The sequence below is a fragment of the Lathyrus oleraceus genome, chromosome 7 (genome assembly GCF_024323335.1).
Source record: "Lathyrus oleraceus cultivar Zhongwan6 chromosome 7, CAAS_Psat_ZW6_1.0, whole genome shotgun sequence".
NCBI lineage: Eukaryota > Viridiplantae > Streptophyta > Magnoliopsida > Fabales > Fabaceae > Lathyrus > Lathyrus oleraceus.
In genome coordinates this window covers 344,233,162-344,241,560 of record NC_066585.1, presented here as the reverse complement: position 1 = coordinate 344,241,560, position 8,399 = coordinate 344,233,162, and the positions used below count along the sequence as shown (strand labels likewise).

Below are 8,399 nucleotides of genomic sequence, written 5' to 3'. Positions count from 1 at the left end.
ATCCATCCCCTGCTATTGAGTAGTGTCATTCACTTTGCTCACACCATGTGTTGATGCATTGTGAAAAAGAACCCAAGATCTTATAGAGTCAACCATATGTGGAGAAGAGTTCCCTCATTTTGAACTCCCACACTTTCTATTGTTTAAAGCTCTCCCTGGCCAGGGATAAGAGCTATGAGGCATAACCCTCATCTCCATTTCATCTGCTTCACCCTAACTCTCAATGTTAGGGTTAAGAGCTCAAAACACCCCATTCCAGTTGGCTTGTGACTAAAGCCTAACCTTGCTTGAGCCTATTGATTGTGTATAGTGTGTGATAACTGATTGATTGTTTGCTTATTTGTTCATCTGTGCATAATTGTTTGTGTGTGTCTTTGTGCACTTTGTTTTCATCACTTGTATATCATCTCATGATCATTGTTCATACTTTGTGACATCTTGTTTTGCCCATTGAGGAGTCAATTGTAAGTCCATTTATTGGCAGTTGTTTCCTATGATCTGGTAGGAGTTGGGACTAAGACCATTGATTGGTATCCCATTTCCTTGGAGTCGAGTGTAAGACCATTTATTGGCAACTTGTTTCCTTTTGCTTATTGCATTTGTTTTCTTTGTTTTTGTGAGATTGGAATAAGTCCATTGATTGGCATCCGGTATCCATTTACTTTGTTCATCTGTTATTTGCTTGTTGCCTTTTACAAAGGAATCACTTGGATCATCTATATATGATCTCAAGAGGTGAACATCTAAGAAGTTTTGCATCCTTTAACCTCACCCTTTTTGTTCTAAACCTCCAGTTGCATGTTAATCTCAAACCAAAAAAATATTGTGCAAACATTTTCATTTCTTTTCAAATTAGAAACCTAGGCCTTAAGCCTTTGATTTTCAAACTTCATTTTCACAATACTTCTTTTGAATTGAATTCTAATCCTACTTTGACTTCATTTTGTGAATAAATCCTAATTGGTTAATTTCACTCATTCAATTGTTTTGTGGCTTTGTCCATTCTTGATAAGTTTTCATACATTAGCCATAGATCTGAATTATCTTAGTGGTTGATGTAAATCTCACATTTTGTCCTTAGTGATTGAATTGTAAGACTTCCTTGCTTATTATAGGGCATGGTCCCTCACTAGCAAGTTGAAGTTTTTCTCACATGGTGGACTTGTGGTTGTATAGGTTGAGTTTTCTCTCGTGATTAATGAAGGACCTTAGGGCTTTTGTTAAAATCAATCCACTTACTTTTTGGAAATCTTTTAGCCGAACTACGAGGTTTTGATCCTGTAAAGGTACGTAGCCAATGGTTATCCATCCAAACACAAAAATAATAAAAATTGTATATTCTTTTCTCATCCTCCCAATCAATGTTTGCACAATAAATATGTTCATAAACAATATCTTTTGCAACAATTTGTGAAAAGGGTTCCCTAGGAGTACCTAGGATGCTTTGGGTGCCTAACACGTTCCCTTTGCCTAATTACCCCCTTACCCAGATCTCTGACCTTTCATTAGTTTTCTATGTGTAAAACTTCTTAGGCTTTTGTTCGCTTTTTAGCCATTCCTTTGGATAAATAAAAGTGCGGTGGCGACTCTATCTTTGTATGCTTTGCTTTTGATTTAGTCAATAAATCATAAAGTGACGAATACACCGCTACATTAGTGTTTGTGCAGTATGCAGAAATAGTGAAAGCAAATGGTGTCAGTCCCGAAGCGATTAGACTATGTCTTTTCCCTTTTTCCTTAAGAGATAGAGCTAGACCTTGGCTCCAGTCTCTGTCTTCGAACTCTATAACTACATGGTCCAAGTTCAAGAAAGTCTTCTTAGCCCAATATTTCCCACCAGGCAAGATGGCTATGCTAAGAGCCCAAATCAACGTATTTAAGCAAAAAGATAACGAAACTCTTTTCGATGCTTAGGAAAGATACAAGGACATGATGAGACTTTATCCACACCATGGACTTAAGTAATGGCTGATAAGCCATACTTTCTACAATGGTCTTTTGTACAACACTAAAATTAATTTGAGTGTTGCAGTTGGTGGTGCTTTAATGGATAAACCATATCATGAAGCCTATGAACTCATCGAGAACATGGCTCAAAATAATTTCCAATGGGGGGTGAACGTGTTGCTACCGAAAAACCAACTACGAAAGGCGGAATGTACGAAGTCAATGGCATAGACCGTGTCAATGATAAAATGGATGCACTTGCTCAAATGATCGAAAGCTTATCCATAACACCAGCAACTACCATAGCTATTGTAACACTAAATTGTGAATTGTGTGGAACCCCTGGGCGCACTAATGTTGATTGTCAGTTATTGGCTGGTATTCCTACCGGCCAAGTAAATTATGCTCAAGGAAACCTATATTCTAACACTTACAATCCTGGCTAGAGAAATCATTTGAAATTTTCTTATAAAAATAATAATGCTTTATTTCCTCCAAAACCAACACCTGTTATTCCACCTGGTTATCAGAAAGGAGCCCCTGTTGCTCCATAAGCACCTAGAAATTCAAATCTAGAGATCATGATGGAAAACTTTATGAATGCTCAGGATCAACAAAACAAGGATTTTGCAAATCAGAATGCTCATACTAGCGAACTGAAGAAGCAAATGTTAAGTAAGCTTGATGCTATGGCTACCCATAATAAAATGTTAGAAACCCAAATTTCTCAAGTAGCCCAACAACAAGCAACAATAGCAGCCCCAGCTGGAGCATTTCCTGGTCAACCACAACCAAACCCAAAAGGTCATGCTAATTCTATCACATTACAAAGTGGTACAGAATTAGATGATCTGGTAGAGTCGAGACTCCAAAATCCAAAAATGAAGGACAATTTAAGAAATTCATAGAACTTCTAAAGCAGCTTAATATCACTATACCATTTACAGAATCCATTACACAACTGCCTTCATATGCTAAATTCCTTAAAGAGATCTTATCTAATAAGAAAAGGCTTGAGGATAACAAAATCGTTATGCTTACTGCTGAGTGTAGCGCTATTATTCAAAACAACATGCCTTCTGAGATGAAAGACCCATGTAGTTTCTCCATACCATGTGAAATCGGAAAGTTTATCATAGACAAATCTATGTGGGAATTAGGAGCCATTGTTAGTTTAATGCCTTTATCCACATGCAAGAAACTCAATTTAGGAGAACTAAGACCAACGGAGATGTCTCTACAACTAGTTGATAGTTCTGTTAAATTTCCAATAGGTATGCTAGAGAACATTCTCGTTTGTATAGGTCAATTCTATATTCCCATCAACTTTGTAATAATGGATATAAAGGAGGATTCCCACATCCATATTATTTTAGGAAGACCCTTTTTAGCCACAGTTGGAGCCATCATAGATGTCAAGAAAGGAAATCTAACTTTCAAAGTTGGGGGAAGAAAAAGTAGAACTTATTTTAGCTTAATTCTTACAGGCGCCAGCTATAGAAGATTCTTGTTGACTCTTAGACGTCATCGGCGAACGTGTGAAAGAAATTAAGAGGGACCCATCTAAGTATACTGAAGTACTAAATATTTCAGCTCCTCCTATATTCGAAGATGATAATTGGCGTGAGCCATACATAGATGACAATCTGAGGGAATGTCTAACACTAGCACCCTATCCAATGCCATGCCCAAAGAAACCTTTTGTATAACTTAATACACTATCCAAACACCTAAGGTATGAATTCCTAGACAACGAACTTGAACGACCAGTAATAGCCAACGCTGACTTATGACAGATAGAAACCAAAAAATTTCTTCATGTTTTAAGAAAGTATCCAATAACTTTAAGCTATAACATCTCATACCTAAAAGGAATAAGTCCCTATATATGTATGCATCGCATTATGCTAGAGGAGAACTGTAAAACCTCTAGAGAACATCAGTGAAGAATAAATCCTATCTTGAGTGATGTAGTAAAAAAGGAGGTAAAAAAGCGATTAGAAGTAGGAATTATATACCTGATATCTGACAATAACTGGGTCAGCCCAATACATGTCATACCAAAGAAGGGAGGTGTTATAGTTGTCAGTAACGAAAAGGGCAAATCCGTAGCAAAACGAATTTAAATCGGATGGAGGAGGTGCATAGACTATATGAAACTAAATAAAGCCACTCGTAAAGATCATTTTCCATTCCTTTTCATCGATCAAATGCTTGAACAACTAGCTAAACATTCTCATTTCTGTTAGTTAGACGGAAACTCGAGATTCTTCTAAATTCATATTCATCCATATGACCATGAAAAAACTACCTTCACTTGTCCTTATAGTACGACCTCTTATCGACAAACTCCGTTTGGGCTATGTAACGCTCCTACAACATTTCAAAGATGTATGATGTCGATCTTTGCTGATTTTATAGACGACATAATGGAAGGGTTTATAGACGAATTCTCTATTTATGGATAAAGTTTTGAAGGATGTCTTTCAAATCTAGAAATGGTGCTTGAAAGATGCACTAAATTCAATATCTTATTAAATTGGGGAAATACCATTTAATGGTCCGACAAGGAATCGTACATGGACATGTTGCGTTTGGCGGAGGAACTGAAGTGGATAAAAAAAAAATTATAGAAAATCTTCAACCTCCGAAAACCAATAGAGGAATTCACTGTTTCTTAGGACACGACGGTTTCTACCGACAATTCATTAAAGATTTCTATAAAATAATCAAACCACTAACGAGCTTACTAATGAAAGATGTTGAATTCATATTTGATGAAGATTGCTAAAAAGCTTTCGAGCATCTGAAAAATGCTCTTGTTGTCGCACCCATTATGCAACCACTTGATTGGAGTAAGCCATTTGAAATAATTTGTGACGCTAGTGATTATGTCGTTGGCATTGTCTTAGGACAAATAAAGGATAACAAGCTTCATGTGATTTACTATGCAAGTAGAACCTTAGACAACGCGCAGATGAACTACGCCACCACAGAAAAGGAACTCTTGGCTGTTGTGCTCGCTTTGGATATATTTTGTTCCTACTTAGTGGGAGAAAAGATAATTGTCTATACCGACCACACCGCAAATAGGTATATGTTAAGTAAGAAGGATGCTAAACCAAGACTTTTAAGATGGATTCTACTTTTACAAGAATTCAATTTAGAAATCAAAGATAAGAAAGGCACTGAAAAACGTGGTAGCATATCATCTCTCTAGGATTGAGGACCTAAAAGCCGAGCAAGTTCCCATCAATGACGATTTCCCCAACGATCTACTTGTGGCTCAGTTTGAAAGTGAAAGCAAAAATGTCGGATGTTCTTTGATGTATAATGACACAGAAACTGTTATATTAACAAAACTGTATGAATTATCTAATCACTATAACCTCACGGTGAATTAACAAAACGGTTATATTAGATCCTCATGAAATAACTCACTAACCACTACTCGGAGCTTTCTATTCCTAACCCACCAGTGTAAGAAGGGTTAGACGATGTATAGAACGTTAATTCTCTATGCCACTACTCGGGGTCTTTTATCCCTATTCAACCAGTGTAATCACAACAATTGCCCTAGGTCCAACACATGAACTGATGGCCAGTATTACCTATGTTCCTTAAATCAGATTAAAGGAGTATCTCACATAAAAAGCATTAGGAACAAGAAGCAATTAAATAACATTATAGCTCAATAAGTTCATATTATGGTCAAATCAACATAAAATCCAAAAATTGAGAAATAGGTTCATCATAACACAACCTAACCTAGAAGAATTTATCTACTCACAGTGTTATTAAAAATACCATAATTGATAAACAAAGATAACATAAGAAATCCCTTGAAGAGATGGCCTCCAATGGTTCAAATGCTCCAAAAATCACAACTTGTACTCTCTAATTCATGCTCTAATCTCCAATTTTTGTAACCCTTGTGAAAGTGCATAAAATCCCCTTTTAAAGGTTTAGAATGGACCAGAACGCGTCAGGAAAAAGCCCATAAAAGTGACCATCGCGTGCGCAATACCCTACATCATGTGCGATGCAGATTTTAATGCATTATCGCATGCGCGATGGTTTGTGTAATTATTTTTGAAGCTTCACTCTTTTCTGCTCCTTTTTTCACTCAAATTTTCACTAAGTCCATAGTTTGCACACGTAGTTATCTTTCCTTCATTCTTTGGTAATTCTTCCTCATATTTGCTCGACTTTCAGTTGTTTTGCTCCAATTCTTCAACTAAATATATGCAATGAAGGACTGTCATCACAACCCCAAACATGAATCATTGCTTGTCCTCAAGAAACTCGCATGCAACTGCACATTTCATCAAATAACAAGTCGAACAATAACAATTGAACATCACCAAATTAAATATTTCTTTTATTTGATCATTGTTCTAGCTCCCAACTTCCCTCTGGAGAATTCGGAAAAACATTCTCAGCATTGACGAGTAGTTAACCTGTCTCTCAACTCACTATAACTCACTCAATGGATAGGTTGATCTCTCAATCAACATGCAAAATCAATTAAACTTAGCTTAATCATGTTCTAATAGAGTCAATCATAGAAATCACAACACACACATTAGAGGATTTTTCAGGTTGTAACTTGGCTTATGTTAGGGTAGGATATTTTTAGGAAAGTAGGGTTAAACCTTTGGAGTTAGGCTCCTAATTCTACTTCTATCATCATACCTCTTTGTTCCTTTTTTCTAGTACTAGAGAGGTTTGAGCCTTCTTATAATATCATTCTTTTCTTTTCTCATTCATTTTTTTCCGAAGAAGTGTTTTTTTCCACTTCTCTTTCACAATAATTTTTTGAAATTTTGGATCATATTCTCTAGTACCCCAACCCCAAACTTAAAACTTTGCTCATTTCCAAGAGCAACCTCAAACTTAATCTTTTTCATATACTTTAAAACTATAGTTCTACCTAACTCCTAAGAGACGGTGGAAAGAAAAGATCTTTCGAGAAATATGGCTAAGAATTTTATGCTACGTCGCCGAAAGAAAGGCTTAGGTTCAAAGTATTTAGCAATGGATATACCTACTACTAAAGGTTGGTTTACAAAGGCTCAAAGTTATAAACAAAGTATTAAGGAGGCATTTCCACTTGGAATTTCTCTTCCATAATAATGCTTAAGCCATTTTCCATTCACTTTAAATATTCTCATGTCTCTAGGATTTTGAATTTCAATAGCCACGCTTTAACCTTGGTAACCACAAATGGTTCTGACCACTTGGACTTCAGCTTTCCCGGAAATAATCTAAACCGTGAATTAAATAATAATACTTATTATCCCACTTGGAAATCTCGTTGTGCAAGTTTCTTGTCATGATATATTTTTGTCCTTTCTTTATAAATCAACGTATTTTCATATGCAAACAATCAAATCTCCTCTAACTCATCCAACTTCAATAACCTCTTTTGACCAGCCAACTTTTCATCAAAATTTAGGAACTTTATCGCCCAATACGCTTTATGCTCCAATTCAACCGGAAGGTAACATGCTTTCCCATACACCACATGATATGGAGAAAAACCTAAATGCATTTTGAAAGCTGTTATGTATGCCCAGAGGGCGTCATCTAATTTTGTTGACCAATCCTTCCTCGATGCTCCCACAGTTTTCTCATCAAGAAAGGTGGATTGTTTGGATTGACTTCTGAGTTCCTCATCAAGGAAGCTACTTCCTTTTCTCCAGTCAGTAGTGTGGATGCTTTTGAAGCTATCTTTGTGTTGCTTATCTATGCTTTAGCTTTGTTCCCTAACATTGACGGTTTTGTTAATGTTAACGCCATTAGAATTTTCTTGATTGGGTATCCTGTGCCTACTCTGTAGGGTGATATGTACTTCTCTTTACATCTAAGGAATTCTAAGGGTGGTGGAACTATTGTGTGTTGTGTTCCTCTTCTATACAAGTTGTTTATTTTTCACTTGCCTCAGACGTCTGCTTTTGTGGAGAACAAACAATGTCTAAGGTGGTCTCAGAGACTTATGTCTCTCACTAATGATGATATAGTTTGGTATGATTCTTAATTGAGTAGTTTGGAGATTGTTGATAGTTGTGGTGAGTTCTCTAATGTGTCTCTCATTAGTACACAAGGAGGAATCAATTACAACCCTGCTTTGTCCCGTCGTCAACTTGGGTTCCCCTTGAGAGATAAACCTAATACCACTTTGTTAGAAGGTCTTTTATATCAAGAGGGTAAATATCCCTAACATTTGAAGCAGAAGATTGTGAATGCTTGGCATAATATGCATAGGAAAGGAAGATCCGAGCTTGGTCCGTGCAATTGTGTAGCATTTTTGAAGCTTACACTCTTTGGGTGAAGAAGAGAGCTTTGGAATTGAAGATGCATTATGCTTGTGAGAGACCTATGTCTATGGTTGTGCTTGAGCCATTAACTCTCCCTAACTAAGATGTAGAGGAGTTGGAGACGCGCTCGCC

General features: G+C 36.6%; 1 non-coding gene across 1 annotated transcript; it reads right to left on the bottom strand.

Annotated features, from left to right (window-relative positions):
• Positions 1-1,851: 1,851 nt before the first annotated feature.
• LOC127109504 (small nucleolar RNA R71) lies at positions 1,852-1,958 on the bottom strand. The gene has a single exon (XR_007796782.1). It is a non-coding gene; the product is annotated as a small nucleolar RNA R71 (small nucleolar RNA).
• Positions 1,959-8,399: the final 6,441 nt, after the last annotated feature.